Source organism: Poeciliopsis prolifica, unplaced genomic scaffold (assembly GCF_027474105.1).
Source record: "Poeciliopsis prolifica strain line A6 unplaced genomic scaffold, Auburn_PproV2 SCAFFOLD060, whole genome shotgun sequence".
Lineage (NCBI taxonomy): Eukaryota > Metazoa > Chordata > Actinopteri > Cyprinodontiformes > Poeciliidae > Poeciliopsis > Poeciliopsis prolifica.
In genome coordinates this window covers 604,495-624,128 of record NW_026562435.1, presented here as the reverse complement: position 1 = coordinate 624,128, position 19,634 = coordinate 604,495, and the positions used below count along the sequence as shown (strand labels likewise).

Sequence of the window (19,634 nt, the reverse complement as noted above, 5' to 3'; positions counted from 1 at the left end):
TTGTCACTTTAACCTATTGTCATCCATCCATTCATCCATTTTCTTAAATCCTTGTCCCTAGTGTGGTCGGGAGGGGTGCTGGTGCCTATCTCCAGCTAATGTTCAGTCAAGAAACATTTTCTGCTGTAACATTTTACAGCACATGTACATTAGATAACTTGCTGGTCGTTAATTTCCTCTTCAATTGAGTTTTTATATATATCGTATTTGAGCAGTCCATTTTTTGCAGTGTAATGTTTGGTGGTTGAGCCGGACATACCCAGACCAACAAACAAACACAGCAGTGAATAAAGAAAGTCTTTGGTTCAATGAACTTTGGTGAGAAATGTTTGTATCAGCTGGTTAAAACCAACATGCTTTGAATGTTCAATAGATCTCCGCTGTGCTCAGTGTTGACTGCTAGGTTGTAAATGTTGGCACTGACATGCTGAGCTAACATGACAGACATTACAGCCTTTCACTGATAACATCATGTTGGCCCTATTAGGAGAAAAAAAATCCCAACAGAAGCTTTGACCTGGAAAAGGAAATGATTCTTTGCAAGTTGAGATGTAACTGGAAAATATTGCATCACATCATCATATTCACTCACTTTCATCTGTAATATCTGAATAGATGTTGAACTAGTTTATTTATTGTTTTTGTCATTTCAGCGTAAGGCCTATTTTTAATCAAAAAAATGATGTTTTAAATCAATATGCTTGTTATGAAAAATAATTAAGCATAAGATTGTATGCAAATAGCACCACAAGAAGGATAATAACTGTTCATACACAATTTCCATTTCCAGACAATTATTGTGGAAATACAGTATGTCTAATGTGCCAATTTTGCACTATGTCAATAAAGAAGCACCGAAATGCATTGCGGTATGTCTGACAGATGGGCTGCCTCTGTCTGTCTGAACTGTCGGTAAAGCGGAGCAGCAGCAGCTGAGGGTGGCGTTGCTGCTTTCTAACCACCATTGTTAGAAATACAATGAAAGGTGCAAATAAACAAATAATTCAATTCCTTTTTAAAATAAGAAATGCAAATTTTCTTGCCGAAATTGTAATAGCAGTATTCCTTTAATGGATGCTTGATAATTTGTAGCAAAGGATGCATTGGAGATAAAAAGTTCTTCAAACATCAACATGGGAAATGTTTCTGCTGGACTAACATGAGTTTCACTAATATCAATAACATTATTAATAGTGTTGAGCTCTCTGTTTATTTTTGGATTAATAAATGAACAGAAAAATGTGCTGAATAGAATTTTATTTACTTTCATTTATTTTATTTTATTTTATTTGTTTACTAAATTTGAACAGGGTTATGGTAAATCTAACACTTGACAAATTCTGGGTTAATTTATTTACAAACCAAGAAAGTTTTCCATCTTAAATACAAAATCTACAGATTTTTTTTTCAGTTTTGATTTAATTACTACTCTCAGTATGTGGCTCTGAAAGCACATGCCCCTTTTTTCAGTCTGTACATGTCAACAGTTTTTTTGACTACTAAATTATTTGATGATTATTTATTCATCACATCCATTGCAATTAATCGATTCAGGTGTACAAAAAAATGCCTGGATTCACTTCCCTTACTGGGCCACACATAAACACCCGCTGCTGGAGCTGCTTTCCTCTGCTGATTATAGGCCTGTGAAGGGTTTACCTAAAAAGACAACATCTGATCTGCAGGTCTGAAAGCCAACATCTTGACCTCTAAGCTCCCTGGAATGACAAGAAGAAGGTGAACCCTGATCCAGGATTCCAGCATTTATCCCTTCGATCTCTGTTAACGCAGAGGGAAAAGGCTGGATGAGGAGAAAGATGGGCATTTTTTAACCCTTCTCCCGGCACACATATGTTTTTCTCAGTCATGGTCGGTGGGCAATTCTCAGCTTTCTGTTTTCTCTTTCTCCCTATCCATCCTTTTGACTCTGGATGTCAAGAAAGACTGGGAAAAAAAAGCGCGGCAGAGGAAAATGTGGGAGAATGAATACTGTCACCAAAGCATGCACTCTGGCAGCAGACATGCTTTATTATAGTTGCTGCAACTGGAAGAAAATGTAGATTTCACAGAATGACAGAAAAAGCAACATGAGGGTGGAGAAAATAGAAACAATGTATCAGCTTAGAGAGACTGATAAGAAAGTCGCGAGCCCACTGTCATTAAATGTTAAAGCGATAGAGAAATATATTACAGGCAAGAAAGGCAGTAAACAAATAGACTTGATTAATACGATTCAACCAAACAGTTTCTTTTTGTTTGAGTTTATTGAATCTAGCACGCTTTTACATATAAAATTCATGATCTTTATGCATCGCCTGGGCAACAAGCACTTATAAAAGAGGACAAATGAAAATAGTTCATTGGGCTGGCAGAAACCACCTGGAAAACACTCTAGGATCCCCTCCACCTCTTCTAAATGCTTCATGTGGCAGTATTCTGATTCACTAATACAAAGACAAAGTAGTGAGAGAGAAGATGCAAACAATTTGTGCACCTTGGAAAAATACCATGACTGGTTAGCAGATTAAAAACAATGGATGCATTTATTGTTGAGGTTATTTGTCTATTTATTTAATACTTTATTTTGTTCATATGTAGTTAGAATTTTCCAAAAAATACAATTAAAACATTGTCTTGTCTTGTGGATGTCACTTCATTTCAGTACAACCTGGATCTTGAATCTTTCCATGTTTTTTATTGTTTACCTTACTGTTATTATTAAAATGTTTATGAGTCAAAGGAGATAAAAGATGGTAAAAATGAATTAAAAATGTTTGAAAGCGGAATAATGAGTGGACATGTATTTGGGCATTTTGGTTATCTTGCAAAAAAAGCGTTTTTATTGTGTTTTACATTTTAAATTAAAAGTACTTTCAGATCTGATAGCAAAATGACTGTCAAACAATGTGTGAAAACTATGCAGCAAAAGCTTACCTCACCTAAAATACTCACCTCCCAGTATACCTCACCCCATTGGTCTTTGACTGTACAACAAAATATGCTACAGTAGCTCCAAATATTTACATAGCCTCAGCAATGCTCCATTTATATCTGGTCCATGCACACAACAGCAGCGCAGACAATGGCATGCCGAGGGCAACTGGCTGGAGAAAATGCTGATAAGGCACAATGCATTTCTCACTAGGAATAATGAACATGGAACTACAGGAAGTTCATTCATTCTCCCTTTCTCAGGTGTTCTTTGTTTGCATGGTGACAACTTAAGGTTTACACCAGTTGAAGAATGACTGGCTATGTGGTGAGTGCTGTAGACACAGTGTCTTATAGACATGTAACATAGAGCAACCTTAATTCATGTTAATTACAAAACTACATCCAGAGAGAGACACACTCATCTGTCAAAAGAAAGCATTTCATGTTGAAAATATGGAGTTAAAATGCAGAGTAAGCTACATTCAGTATACTTTGCTTTTGTGAGGTTATCGTGACTCAAGTTTACCCATGGCAAACATGTAGAGCTGTTCATGATGAGGTGAAAATGTTCTATTATTATACTTAGATTGACATAGTGAGTCACTTTAGGGCTCTAAAACACACCTCAGAACAGAGGTAAACCAGGAGTCTGTGGAGCTACAATAACCTGGAATTCATACCAAAGCATTGCAGTTCCATGAATTACATGTGAAAAGGAAAGATTTAAAATCATGGCATGTCCACTTTAAGTCAGAGGAAAAACATTTCACAGCAGAGCATATAAGTTATAATCCCACTTGATGCCTGCAGTGCATCAGGTGGGATGCACTGCATTGCAGAAATAGCATTCATGTAATGAAGCTTAGGCGTAAATTCAACCTGGGAGACTCGATCCAGCTGACATTCATCTCGCAATCGCCACGTCCTACCTCAACCAATCAGGGCTGGAGCAACTCTCCTCTTTGGGCCTATCATCATCCAGGACCGTCTTCAAAAGCCAAGCTACCAGAGGGCCAACCGCTCGTCGCTGTGCACAACCCACCTCCTCCCCTCTTCTCCACCTCCGTTCTGATGGATGTTTCCAGGATTCTTCTGCACCCAGCTCCACCACCGGTTCCGGCCCCGGGGAAGACTGTCCGAGCTCGGCCGAGCTGATGTCCTGCCCGCGGTGATCCGCGACTCACAGTCTTCAGCCAGATTCTGTATCGCCAAAGATTCTGTATCATTAAATCTCTAACTGCTATTCTCTTCTCTGTGTGAGTCTCTCCAGATTGAATTGGTAGTTCTTGTCAATAACAGTGTTTTGCAATTCATGGTAACCTTGTGAAAGTTCTTGTACATTTGAAAAGCCCTAAAATGTGAACAAAATGCTTAATAAATTAATATGATTTGTTTTTGGCCCAAGGGCAAAGACACAAACAATAAAGATTTTGTAAAGCCAGACAGGGAGCTGTGAGCAGCATAACAGGGTTTGTGATAATATCCAGAAAGGCGTGTATGTGCACACCAGTGTGTTTGTTTTTTCAGCCTCAGCTTTGACAAGTAAAATTACAACTAAAAAGGTCCACCAAACAGTAAAACCCAAATAGTTGGTCTTTGTCAGACATTTCTCTCCCATACATGTTTTATCTGCTGACCGATCCCAGCCTCCTGCTGTTTGCCTGTATGCCTTCAAAACCCTCCTATCTCCAGCCCCTGCCTTGCCCCTTTCTCCGTGCGCAAATCAAATTACAGTGTCAGCTTCAAAATGACACAAGCTCCCATTCATACATCTTGTTCTACACAAACACAAACATGTGTTAATTTGTGTTGCTGCCCCAACCGATTTGCCTGCAGGACACGCTGGTATAGATTACCTCCTTCTGCTGGGCTGACGGCAGCAAGGGAGAGAGAAGGATTTCTGTGTGGGTGTGGATGTGATTAAACTCTTACTCAAGATATCCCAGCATTGTGGTGTGAATACATAACAGCCTGTAATTGATAAGATTAAAAAAAAAAAAAAAAAAATAGGCGTCAAATGCACAGCAAATGACACATGAATGTCAACAAATAAGAAACCAGAGGCTGGAGCAATCAGTTTGTCTGACAGACAGGCTAATGACTTAAAGATTAAATGCAAAACAACATTGCAGAATCTACTATGTTTTTGATGACATTAGCATAACATACCAGCAAAATGGAAACAGCAAGAACAATTTGTGATACAGAAAGAATTGTATCTTTTTATTTTGAAAACCCTTCTCTGTTTTCTAAGCTGGCTCAAATCAGCCAGAAGCAGAAGGAAGAGTGAGCCAAGTGTTCTTATTTCAAATGTATCACGTTATCATGTTTTCATATTGAATATTTATGAAATACTTTCTGCTCCTGCCTGTTTTAGTTGTTCATACTCCAAACATATTTAGAAAGCATCAATAGTAGAAACTTTCTTAGCACTTTCGCAGAAGTTAAAATCTAGCATGTCATACATTGTTCCTGGGTATTCAGCTTGAGCTGCTTTTCTTTCTAATGTTATAGAAAGCTCTACATAAAAATGTGATTAGGCATTATTTTTAACAATAATTAGGAGTTATGTTCCACAGAAAAAGTCATAAATAGGTAAATCCATGAACACATGAACCAAGTCCAGTGTAGGTTTCAATGAGAGAAACCTAAGAGAAGAATCTTAGAACTTACAGGTTGAAATAAATAACAACATTTCAGATATATTTAAAAGATTTAAGTCTGTTGCAGAAACTGGGCAATATCTAGATGTCCAATAGGATATACTTTAAAGCAGTCGAAGCTGACTTTAACAATGCTCCTGCTTCCCATAACACCAGATTTACAGGATAAATCTCAAGTCAAGGGCTGTACAAATATTTGATGATTGTGTCCATCTCAGAAGTGTTTAAAGTCTTTACTGAACGATAATAGCCCATCTTGCTGCACCCCAAACTCCATGAAAACAAAAACTGACGAGACTCTCCCGTGCCATCAGCTGGTGACCTGTGAAATATTATTCTGAACCCTTGCGTGTCTGCTCAAAGTGAATTATAGTTGAAGCTTTGAGGGTTATTATTCAATACTCAACAATCAGAAGCATATTGGGCAAAAAATTATGAAGGGAGAAACCACTGATGACCAGAAGACCTCAGTGGTAACACACCAATGTTATGCATCCTGCTACATCTGCTACAGCCTTTCAAAACAGGGACGTCATGTCAACAATCAAACATGATGGCATTAGTAAAATGTCCTGGGTCTGATTTGTGACTTCAGGGCTTGGATAACTTGCTGCAATTCGTGGAACTTAAATAATTTTGCTAAAGGACTGGGCAAAAAAACTATTTTACGGCAATGAAGAAAACGATTATCAGTATCACAAACACTTGATGATGGTTGTTGCCTCCAAAGTTAGCACAACCAAGGTCAGCAGAATTTAGAGGGCAGTTATGTTCCACTTGGGCCATATTGTTTTAGATTCAATATTATGTATTTACTCAGATTGTCTAATTTTAAAAAGCGTTTACAGATAATAAGTATGACAAACAAAATCAGATTAAATGTACTTCTTTTTACAGCATTACATTTGTACCTTCTTTCTTAGGTTAATTATAACTGTATGTCCTCACTTTTGTTAATAAGAATTCTGTAATTTATAATCACTTAGTTCAATTACAGAAACGTCATTTAGAAGTTATACATGCATAAATACACACAAAGGACATGCAAATGAGCAATTTTAACAAGGAACCAAGAAACCTCCTTTTAGGAATGTAAAAAGCATTTCAGCAGGTGTGCAACATCTACTGTGACAGAGATGTACCTGGATAATACAGGATTGTTGAATGTTGGTAGAATGTAATCAAAGAAAGAAAAGAATGAAGGAAGCATTTTCTTTGCAACAATTTCTTTGTTTGATGGCAATAATAGCTTCCAAAGAATGAAAAAAAAATGGAAAAGGTGTACTGAAGAGACAAAGGCAACAAAGCTCCCTGGATGGCAGGATGGGGAGCTGCTCTGGTGGGATATGCACTGGCAAAGAAACAGAATAAAGTACGAGTGAGTGCTTGTGTGTTTGTTTATGCATACATGAATGAGTTGAGCTCTGATGTGAATGGGTAAGCAGCTTCCTTTCTTAGTGCAGGGACATCATTAGCATAAGAGAGCGCGAAGAGCCCTATAGCGAGTGAGAGACGACAACAGATTGGTGCAAACCACACAGACAGAGAAAGTGGCTTTTGGGTTATAAGGTAGAGAAATAAAGGGAGTGAAGATTAGGAGACAGACAATGGGAAAATTGGGGAAAAGGGAAAAAACTATATGAAAAAGTGTTTTTGAGAAAAATCTAATTTGTGTATGGGAAATTAGAGATAGCTCAGAAATGTTCAGTCCTGTAGAGGGATGATGACGGCAGGATGAAAGCACAAAGATGGGCAGGAGGAAAAAAAGGTAATTCACCCATGAAGGGCTGGGGGTTGCTTAAGTTCAGGAGTGAGGAGAAGATCAAATTTCATTTCATGTGTTTTGTAAATGGAGCAGTGCATGCATCTGGGCGTTTTCTTTCTGGTTAGGCAGGAGCTCTGGCTTTCTGCGAGCAGTACCGTAATTTGGAGATGACAATCCGCTGCTTTTTTTCACACAACATGAACGCTGCAATTCAGGCAATGGGCTTGGAAAGGCTGGACTGTTATGAATGCAAACCTCAAGAGCAAATTTACTTTAAGACATAAGTGACATTGTGAGCAATGGTGAAATTTTGACTTAGAAAGTGTGTGTTAGCTGGAGGTGGGTGATATGAACTTTAAGTTAGAGTGCAATATTTTTTATGTATTATTTTAATAGTGATAAAATTTACTGTAAGAAGTATTTGTTACATCTTTCATAGATAAAAATGAACAATGAAACTATATGATTGTGACTGTGTGTCACAGCAATTATCGACCCACAAACACAAATGATCCTCTTGAAATATATACTTAATGTAACATATAAAGAAGAGAGATTTGTGTCGGTAATTTGCACATGGTCAATGCATTTTAAATTTATTGGTATTGAGAAAATAATAAAACTATCCATCCTGATAATAGGAGCAGTGGGATTTTAGATATCATTAATTGAAATTTACTGTGACAGCAATGAATGAAAAGTTTTATGACAAGAAATGTATCATGAGAAATGGTAAACAATACAATCAGTGTGCAGCGCTCGTGTGAGACTATTCAATTCCAATGCCGAATAAGAAAACTTAAAGGTTTTAGAAGCAGGAGGAAGATGAAGACGGCGCTCCATGGCTTTTCCTGCTATACTGTAGTAGATTTTTGTTAAAGCATCTGTGTCACAGGCACTACTTAAAAAAAATAAAGCAATGATTCAAATAAAAATAATTTTCTACTTTTATCCTTGATTCATTAATCATACCTTAATGGTTCCCATGGTTTTCCACAACTGGAAATCCTCTAATTCCAAGCTTTTCATGCTGACTTTCAGTCAGACTCCTTCTTGTTCTCCATCCTAATGCAGACCCGTAGGGACGAGCCTTCAACCACATGTAGGTCAGACTAAAATGGCATGTTACTAAAATGTTGGAGCAAGGTGCCTCTCAAATATACATGTGTTATAAGAGCTGCACGAGCCAGTTAGTGCTTTTATGGCAACTCATGTGGTTTTGGAGCCACAGAGCACACCATCGCCTGTCTTATTGCTTCATCATGGCACAAGGAAAAGACACAATGTGCTCTCTTATATGAGCTGACTGAGAAACTTCATGACAGGGTGAGGAGAAGCAAAAAGGAGAAAAAAAAATCTGCAAGACTGAGATTTTCCTCAGGTTTTGGTTTCATCTTTCTTAGCTGAAAGATTTTACTGTATTTGATTTGCATACCTACCCCTTGACTCACAAATCTTCAATATTGATCAGGATGAGGCTGTTCCAAAACTTTGTTTTTAGGCTGCTTTATCCATTAAAGGGCTTGCTAATGTGCATGTGGGAATATTGTGCTGGTGGGACGTCCAGTTTAAGTTTCATTCATCTGGCTGTTGAATTGAGTTCAAGTTAAACAATTTGGTCATAGCCCTGCTAGCTCATTTTGACACATATGTTTGTTTGATTATGGTTTGGAACTGCTCACTATTCAACACCTCATGTTAACTTTTTCAAACACAATTTAATTACAGCAAATCTGAAGCCACTGTTTTCCCAAGACAGTCTCATGCAGAGGATGGTCAGGGTTGTCCATCATTTTATTCATTTTATGAAGAATCCTTATTATCATCTCCAGGAGTTCCACAATCGTCACAAGAACAGAACACTATCTCTGATATTGTTTCTTTGTAGTTTATTCTGAAGCTTCTTCCTGTCCTTCTCCTTGCTGTCTCTAACTTTGACTTCGAGCTGCTTCTGTATACTCAAAAACTCTCTGTCTCCTCCCTTAAAGGCTCTTTTTCGTTCTTGTTTAACAGTGCCTGTAGTTTACAGGTGATCCAGGGTTTGTTATTTGGGAAGCATCTCAATGTTCTGGTGAGAAGTTTATGTACTCGGTCACACATTCAGTCATGACATGGCATATCATCTCCATCTGGCTGGCAGAGAGTAGTCCAGTTAGATGCTTCAAAACAACCCTGTAGACCTGCTTCTACTTCCTTTGACCATCATCTAACATTCAAATGTCAAATGTGTCATTAAAGCCCCACATTAACATTGCATTCATAGTCATGAAAGGTGACTGTAAGTTCACAGGTAGTTGTTTCAGAATTATTTTTCCTCAATAAATTTCTACAAAATCACCAACAAACTGGTACTTGTGAGCTAGTTTTTTTTTGTTTGTTTTTTTTATATAAGATTTTGTTGTTGGCCTAGTCTGATGGTGGAACCAGAAATTGCAATTTCAGTTTTTCAGAAAGTGGAAGCTAACTAACACCTCACCATTCGCTACACAAAGGATCCAAGTGAAAAGGAATATTGCCCAAAGCAAACAGAGCAAAAGATGGCCATTTTACATGAAATTCTTTTCTGCAGTCATGTTCAACTCTCCCTTTCTGTCAGTGTTTCCACCGTAATGAGGCCCCGGCCACCCAGGAAGCAATGTCACTGCGCGGCTGCCCGTCGCCTCCAGTCATACCATGCTGCACAGCCCTGCAAGATCACAACCTTTTCTCCATCCTACTGCTGCTGGAGGCATATGCATACATACTCCAATGTACACTTAAATATTAACAAGTTGGTAGATGATTTTTAGTCTAAAGTTTCATATGTCATTGATTCTATTGCCCCAATTAAAGTAAAGCTAGTGTCTGGTATGAAGAAATCTCCATGGAGAAAAAAAGCACAAACAGTTCCATCTGCAAAACAACTATGTCGCAGAGCAGAACGAAAATGGCGTAAAACTCAACTTCACGTTCATAATGGCATCTATAAAGAAAGACTACTATCACTCAACACTAAAACATGCAAGGGAGGCTTTCTTTGCAGATGTCAAAAACAAAAACATTAACAATGCTCGAACTTTATTTGCAACAGTTGACAGGCTCACAAACGCTCCTATGATGTTACCACCTGAACTACAATCTAATGTTGCCTGTAACAAGTTTTCGAGCTTCTTTTCGGAGAAAATTAAAAAATTCAGAGGATTAATCTGCACATCAACTTCAAAGCCAGAACCATTGCTGTACCCAGACAAAACAAATACAGAAAAAATGACCCATTTTCAACTACTTAATTATAAAACCCTAGAAGAAATTATAAGTCAATTAAGTTCAAGCTCCTGCTGTCTGGATGTCCTACCCACACATTTCTTTAAGAAAGTCCTGCCTGTTATTGCTACTGATCTGATCCAAATCGTAAACTCATCACTCACTTCAGGCGTTTTCCCCCAGGCTTTGAAAACAGCAGTCATCAAACCACTGCTAAAAAAGAACAATCTGGACAAATCACTACTGCAGAATTACTGGCCGACCTCTGACCTCCCATTCATCAGCAAAGTTATTGAAGAAACTGTGTGTAAACAATTAAATAGTTTCCTCATGATGACCAACTGCTTTGACACTTTCCAATCTGGTTTTCATGCTCACCACAGCACAAAGACTGGCCTAGTCAAAGTATTCAATGATATCCATATAAATACGGACTGTGGGAGAATCACAGCCCTAGTTCTGTTGGACCTCAGTGCAGCTTTCGACACTGTCGACAATGACATAATACTGAATCGACTGGAGAGTTGGGTTGGACTCTCCGGTTCGGTGCTCGACTGGTTTGAATCTTACATAAAGAACATTAATTTCTTTGTTTCAATTGGAAACTTCTCATCAAAGAGGTCAACGGTCACATGTTGGGTACCCCAAGGTTCAATCCTAGGACCCCTCTTATTCAATATTTGTATTCTCCCACTAGCTCAGGTCATAACAGAAAATAATATTAGCTACCATAACTATGCGGATGACACGCAATTCCACATTACGATGTCACAAGGTGACTCTGAACCATCCAATCACTGAATAAATGTTTGGAACAGATAAATGTGTGGATGTGCCAAAACTTTCTCCAGCTGAACAAAAACAAAACTGAAGTCATTATTTTTGGACCTAAAGAGGAACGATCTAAAGTCAATGCACAGCTTGGGAGTAGTGATGGACTCGGACTTGAACCTTTGTAATCAACCCACATAAGGACGATTACAAAGTCGGCCTTCTATCACCTGAAGAACATCTCCAGGATTAGAGGACTAATGTCTCAGCCAGATCTAGAGAAACTCATTCATGCGTTTATCTTTAGTCGCATTGATTATTGTAACAGCGTCTTCACAGGCCTGTCCAACAAATCAATCAAACAGATGCAGCTGATCCAGAAGCTGCTGCTCGCGTTCTCACTAAAACCAAGAAGATAGAAACATAACACCAGTTCTAAAGTCCCTCCACTGGCTCCCTGTAGCTAAGAATAGATTTTAAAATAGTGTTGTTAGTTTATAAATCACTGAACGGTTTAGCACCACAATACATCAAAAATCTGCTGTTGTTGTATCAACCTTCCAGACTCTCAGGTCTTCTGGTTCTGGTCTGCTTTGCATCCGCAGAACCAGAACCAAGACAGGAGAAGCAGCTTTCAGCATCTATGGACCAAAAATTTGGAACAAACTTCCAGAAAACTGTAAAACAGCGGAAACCCTGACTTCCTTTAAATCTCAACTAAAAACACACCTGTTTAGAATTGGATTTGAAATGTAATATGTAACAATGTATTGTTGATTCCATGATGCATGACTTTGTGTTTTTGTGTTTATGATGTAAAGCACTTTGAAATGCCTTTCTGCTGAAATGTGCTATACAAATAAAATTTGATTGATTGATTGATTGATTGATTGATTGATTGATTAAAACTTATGTCCAGCATCTACTATAACACCCTTCTAAGCCCACTTACACAGTAAATACCTGCTGCACACATCACTCCAAAAGCCACCTGATTGGTGGCTGGAGAAAAGGTTATTTGCCCAGATGGAACACTTTGCTCTTTTCTTCTCTTTTCTTCTTTTTGTCAATTTGGGGGAGGCTGAGTAAAGGTTAGCAATGCTGAGACACTCCTTCGTCCTCGTTTTGTCATTCTTTGGCCTTTTCTGTTTCTGACTTCACTCTGAAGTTGTTCTCATCACCTATCTACAATGGCAGTTTGGTAAAAGACCAGCTTGTCCTAATGTCAGAACTGTGACATCAGATTCACCAGCAGATTAAATCAAGATTTTCCAGATATCCTGTCTTAATTAAAAAAGCCTAGGTTTGACTCCAGAAAACTATTAGCACATAAGTTACCATGGCGATTTATCATAATAACTCAAACAGGAAGTCAAATTGATTATCTTTTGTTTATATTTATATCCTAAAGAAATGAGCAAAATTGCTTACAGCTCAGAGCAAAACTAGATATTATTACAATAATTAGAACAAGATGTTATACTGAAATGGAATAAATTCCTCTGGGAAAAAAAAACAAAACAAAAACATGCTCTTATTTTGTAATTATTTAATTTCAATGAACTTTTCATTTTCATTCTTCATTCATTAAGTTAGTTATCTGGCTAAGACAATAAATCTGCAGACTGATACATCTGACAGCAGCTATTCCCAAAAACTTTAAAACTAGTCAGCATCTTTTTTTTTTTACCTCACATATGGACAAGGAGCATCATATCGTGCTGAATAACAGCCTCTGTGGCTTAGACTGTGGATTATTATCAGATACAAGAAAGCTTAATCGTCAGGGCTTACAGTCTATTTCTTTAGTTACAGAAGATTAGCACTCTTAAATCAGTTTATGGAGAAAACATTTCATGAATTTGTTGAGCTGGTTGATACATATGTTAGAGACAAACTAAACAGGTTGCATAATAGCATGTGGACAGCTGGTCAGACTGGAATGATTTCACTGAAATGTTTATATTGATGTGAATACAAATCTGATGCAGGATTATTTGCATACATATAGGAGAGAGTGGGATAAGATAGACCAGCGGGTATATTGACCCTCCTCCTGTATTCTAAGCAAAGGTCTACATTTGCTGTCTTGTGATCATAAAATCACATGGGTTAGCAAATGGAAAATACCTTCCATTTGCTGTCCCTGTAAATGGAAGAAGCATGTTAGTAGGTGTTATTTGAATATCAAAGTAAGTTTTATACCTGTCAGCTATAACAGCTGCTACATAAAAATTAATTTAAATCATGTACATTATTTACTTGAGTCACTCAAATTGCAATGCTCTCATTTTTACCAAAGAGGAAATTTGAAAAAGTTAGCCTTTAAAGACCAGCTCTTCAGTTCCCAAACCCAGATTGAGGAAAACTCAGAAAAGTGCAGACGGGTTCAATACAACTCCACAGAATCTGTGCACAGGATGAAAAGCTAATGTGGGGTCCACTGGACTCCTCTTAGGCCTACGGGAGGGTCATTTTTAGCTAGATTCACTGCATGGCCACATTTAGTTAACAGAAAGAGAGGAAAATAAACAAAAGTTTACTGATCATTTCGACTAATAGAATATACAAGAATCCACCCTCAAAGATGCAAAAACATGAAGGCTATGTGCAAGATGTTTTGACACAAAAAACCATTTTATTTTATTTTTTTCCACATTTTTGTTAATAAATAGCAAAAAGAGAAAGCTCAAGTTATGCACAAGGTGTAAAAACTAGAGGAAAACTAATGATTAAAGATAAAATAAAAATACAATCCAGTTGGACTTTCTCAAACAGCAAGATTAGCTTTCCACACTATGAATGTCTCCAAGTACCATTAATTCTAAAATTGAGAATACATTTGCTTAGAATTTGTCCTGTGTTGTCGTCATGTCATCACGTATTTGCAGTTTTCTCCTATTAAGTGGTGTAGTATAAATGGTGTCGTTGCAAATGGTATCAGTTCAAAGACGAAACAAATATTCAAACATGAATTTACTGAAGAAGTGTGTGAGATTAAAGTTTAGTCAATAAATCTCTCATGAAGCGTGCAGCTCTCTGGATGCCTGACAGAACAGCAGCAACACAATGCTAACCTCCAGTTTAAAGCAGCAGTTGGAGCCTGATGACAGGAGACATGTGAGCCTAAAGACACAATCCCAGACAGCAGATAGTTTTATCTGGAGAGAGAGAAGAGAATCACTGGCCCTGCCAGGTTCCTCACACAGTCTGTTCATATTCATGGTGTCCAGCAGAGACTTTAGTCTTGGCTGTCCTTTCATCAGCTTTTCAACTCAGTAGAAGTTTCAACTGAACTGACTGAAAAAAAATCTCAACTTACTTTGTTTGCATAGTTCCTTTCCAATACAAGTTTATCTATGAGGACTTTAAAGAAGAGGGGGGAAAAAAAGATCCAAAAATCTTCTTCAAATGTCAGCTGATGCAAAGAAAAATTATTTTTGGATCCACAGAATGAAGAGAGAGGAGGGCTTTATCTTTGATTTGGGTTGGCCTGTCAGGTCTCCACTGTCTCTGTGGGCGTCTGCTGGAGGATTTCGTCAGATCAAAAACTATTTGTCTCAGGAGACAACAGCAGATTTTTTGTCAAGAGAACAGAGACTGGGCACACTAGTTGTGTTAGATTTCTGTCTGTTTGCCTCAAACTCTTTATCTTTACAATGTCTTCCAACATTTTCATCTTTCGAAGTGTAAATCCGTCTAAACATAAACCCCTAAGAAGAAAGAAGGGCATTGACAGGAAATTTGCACCTTATAAGAAAAAAAAAAAAAAGTTCAAAACATAAAAGCTTGATTTGTTCAAAAGATCATAAAACAAATATATAAAGGAGATGCTTCTGTCTAGTTGTGCCATTTTTTTGCTCTGTGCCGCCCACACACATATTTATTCCCCAAAACTCCAGCCGTCATACTGTGTTTTATCTTCTCTGTCGTGTCCTGAAGATGTCCATATCAGCTTTATTTATCGATCTGTTCCTCCCCATCACAACACTCGGTGACTCATAATCCACTTCATTATTCCACCTACAACATGCGCACTCTTGCATGCGCAATGAGGTGAACAAATATGCAGTGCAAGTACCCGTGCAGTACCACGGTGCAAATAATTTTTCAATTAAATCTCAGAACTCCCACAAACCTACCCACCATGCAGTGCATTTGCAAACTGGGGGTCTCATTTGACAAAGTGTGCACAGACCAGGCCAAAAACAGCACATGTACCACCTACATCCATGCTGGGATAAATCTCTCTCTCACACACACACATCCACGCATGTACGCACACCTTTATGCAGAGAACACCGATCGATCTCACCCTTTTCTGCACATGCAGACTATTATTAGGTTCTGCTAGCTTAGATAAAAGGAGTGCAAACCTGCAGCCTTTGGAACTTCCTAACAGATCAGTCTGAAGTCTGATGGAAGTCAAAGCTAAACCTGAAGAAACACTGATATCTTCAAAATGTCACATTAGGAACTTGTAACAGACTTTCTCATGTTTTTTGCTGCAGTGCACCAGTAATGTGCCTCAGGGTAAAGAAGTGGGCCATGGGAGGAAATGTGGGTGTGAGCCTCACAAGGGCTGTGATAATGAAAAGACACATCTGTCAGAGTTGATCTCATAAAACACACCTCGAGTGAACGTCAGTCTCAGACTCTGATCTCTATTACAACATGCTGTTTGGAAAACAGAAGAGGATGAAAATGGACCTGACATGTTGACTTTAATCATTCCCCACATAGCAGTTTTGGCTATTTTTTTTCCCCCAATTCAAACCAAAAATGAGATTAAACTTTCTTCTTTCTTCTTCTGTTGTTTATTTGCAAAGGGACAAGAGTCAGCAAATACAGAACTCTACCACATTTAAAGCTAACCAGCAATACAGGCTGATTTTTAACAAAGTAAGACAGTAAGCAGCATCGCAAGATAAAACTCAGGTCAATTCCTCCTGATGCGTGTAATTCTCCGCTGCCAGACCTCAGCTCCTCTTATCATGGGCATTTGATTTTCTATGTTTTGCACCTCAAGACAAACTTCCATATGCACATATATGATGCATCCAAGCATTTGCATTACACCACTGATAGTGACACACACATTTCATTGTAGTTTTTGTAAATCTGCTAACAGGAAAACGTGATAGCAAAGAGCAAAGGGGGTTCGGAGAGGGGTTCAGAAGAACCACCCCAGATTGTAACTGACAAATGCTAAGACCCACCTCTGGGTTCAGATTGCTTAATTCCAGTTAGCACTGGGAGCATTGGGAGAAGGCTCAAGGGCCATCTGGTTGCTAATCATAATTATGAGACAAGTCTTTTTAAAAAACTGATTCAGACCTCCAGCTCTAAAAGGAACCACAACACCACTGCACATGTCTCAGTTGTCTACCTCTCTCCATTTTAATTGAATGGCTGAATCACCCCCCAAGTCCAGTAAGTTCTCCAGAGTCCTGCCAATGACCTCATTATATGACTCAATTCAAATTGTATCTGCCTTTACCAGACACAAGCCTTCAAGCACTATAATTTTGACATAATTTGCATTTTCTAAGGACATTGTTTTATATATATTCATATCTGGTTCTCTACTGTCTGTTTTATTTTGTTCATGTATGTTTCTTGCTTTCAAAAAATGTTGCTGCAGGTAAAAAGAGAAAGAACATGAGGAGAGGAAAGGGAAATGCTGCATACTGTCTTCACCAACTTCAAAATAATAGCATGAATATAAACATCTTACTACTTGAAGAATTCTTAATCGTTGATAAGAAAAATTTCAACACAGATGTTGAACTTAATTCAACTGAAACTTTATAGAACAGCCACGTAAAGTAGTACTTCGAGTTAACTAAGTGGGAAATGTTAGCAAAAGCTCAAATCAAAATATTGGCTTTGCTATTAGCACTTTAGCAAATTCCACTGCTGAAACCATGAGGATATCATAGGTTTGTGGGTCAAATGGTTTTTCAGGTTTCAAAAGACAACTTCAGTGAGTTTGCCTTGATCTCATGGTCAAGGAAACAAGTTGGCCTTAATTCTATTCAATAAAGAAGCCACTTAAAATAAATTCTTAAAAAGAAAAAAAGGTGTATATTAATTCCTTCACTCAATCGAGTTTTTTTGGGAAATAACTGCAGCTAAAATAAATCATGTCTTGGCTTTTAATCATGTTATTATTTTGGGGAATTTGTTGCCAGCTTTATAATTGACTTATTTTTATTATTATTATTATTTTAGTTTATCGTGTGAGAAATTAACTGTGATGTAATTGCTGTAAAGCACTATATTAAGTTGAAGTTGTTGTAAACGTGTTATAAAATCAAACTTTAATTTGACTTAAATGTGTGAGTTACACTTTCACCTATACTTTGGAAAATACAGATAAAATACTTAACGGCCATAAATCAGTGAGTTGATGGTTTAACAAGATGGATAATTCTATATTATTTATAAATGGCCAACTTGTTTTTAAATAATATCATTTAGAAACATCTATATTAGAACAACTCATATTTTCTCTACACCTTGAAGATCTAAAATATTGTGACAATATGTAGTAATAGTGTGACAAAAAAGCAACGACAAAAGGAGTTTGTAAGGCAGCAAATTCTTTTTAAAAGCAAAGTACTTTTCTTGTGAGAAGGATTTGAAGGAACAACACTATCTATAGCTTTCTTCATTTTACTAAACATCTTAGAAAAGTTTGTAAAGTCTACAACAATCTGTTGTATGTTGGGAAATCAGAGCAGTTAGCTATTCATCAGATGCATAAGTTTTTCACTTTATCCTCCACAAATTTAACTCTGAATACAATTTTATTAAGTCAGACAGCTTTTCTGAAAACTTTGCTCAAAGCTTTATTTTTTAATGAATCAAATAAAAGCTGTTTTTGTTCAATGTTGATGTGTCTCTCAAGCATCAAACACTTTGTCCTTTGCTGCAAAATGACAGAAGCAAAGCCATATTCACATATTAATTAAGCATGGCCTCTATCATTGTCACACGTCAACAGAGGCATCTTTTATTCATCTGCTGTATGGCTGGCAAGTCTGTAAACAGATGTGCACATCCAGACTTGGCACATAAACAGGCTTGTTGGGGAATTGGATTTGCTGAACACTTTATACACACAGACCACATTTGCACATAAATATTCACAGTGCCACTGCACATTAAGCCAACAATATTTTGGGTTCATATTTAAACATTTTCTGTCTGCTGTGGAGAAAATTAGCACCCTATAAGAAAAAGAAAAGCAGAATCTGAGGTGCAGAGCAGGTAAGCTGAATATAACGGCTGCACAAAGGGACAAGAAAGAGTCAGTGGCCCTTGTGCCTGGAAGATGAATGAGGCTCTTGGTCCCTGTGTAACTTCATGGCAGGGATTTTCTTGCTGAGCTCATGATGCAACATTACGACGCAGGCGGAGATCAGGCACCAAGCGTTCTCAATCCAGCTTTTAGCCGATAGGATCTTGTTCCTGCCTGCCACTTTCCTACATCCCATTAAGCTGCCTTTGATTTTCTTAGTCCCCTCACCTCAAGTAGGTGACAATTAAACCTCCTGATTCCCGCTGATAGCCCAACTCCCTTCTGCACCTGACACGCAGGTGTCAGGGAACCTTCGGTGCCAGGTGTTGCCATGGTTACCCTATCACTTGCTCATGTAATCCTCTTGCCTTTACAAGGAATATATTATCTGAGTTTTCCAGGTGATTGGTGGATTTATCCTCCAGTTTTGCAAGCCTGCCTCTTTCAACATCCAATTGTGTGGGCCCAGATTATTGCCTGGAAGATTCTAAACTCCTGAATTCATGTTTATAAGTGATTCCAAGGCTAAAAAGTTTCACATCAAGCTTTGTGCATCTGTAAAGTAAATCTGCCAGTCAATTTCAAGTGTCGAGTATTTAAAAAATAAATAAATTATGTGTTCAGGGGGGGAAAAAAATCACATTTCAAGTATTTGAAGACACTCAGAAAACAAACGCAGAAAGTGATTGTGAACTCATTGTGAATTCAGGACATGTCAGTCTTATCTCACGTTAACCACACATCTAACTAACCAATCAGAAAGCAGGAGGTTTTGTTGTTGCAAATACTCAAAGTGGAAGTAGATTTCATCAATGTATGACAATAAGCATCTGGCTGCACCTATTGTCTTATGATAAATGAAATTTATATATTTTGGTCTAAGGAAGCTTACCTGATCTCTCACAAATTTTATTTTTATTCTAGTTCTTGCATTAAATTTTACATGCAGAGA

General features: G+C 37.8%; 1 protein-coding gene across 2 annotated transcripts in view; it reads right to left on the bottom strand.

The window, feature by feature from the left end:
- nlgn1 (neuroligin 1) overlaps nucleotides 1–19,634 on the bottom strand; it is a 323,083-nt gene that overhangs the window by 30,840 nt on the left and 272,609 nt on the right. The gene's annotated exons all lie outside the window — the stretch shown is intronic.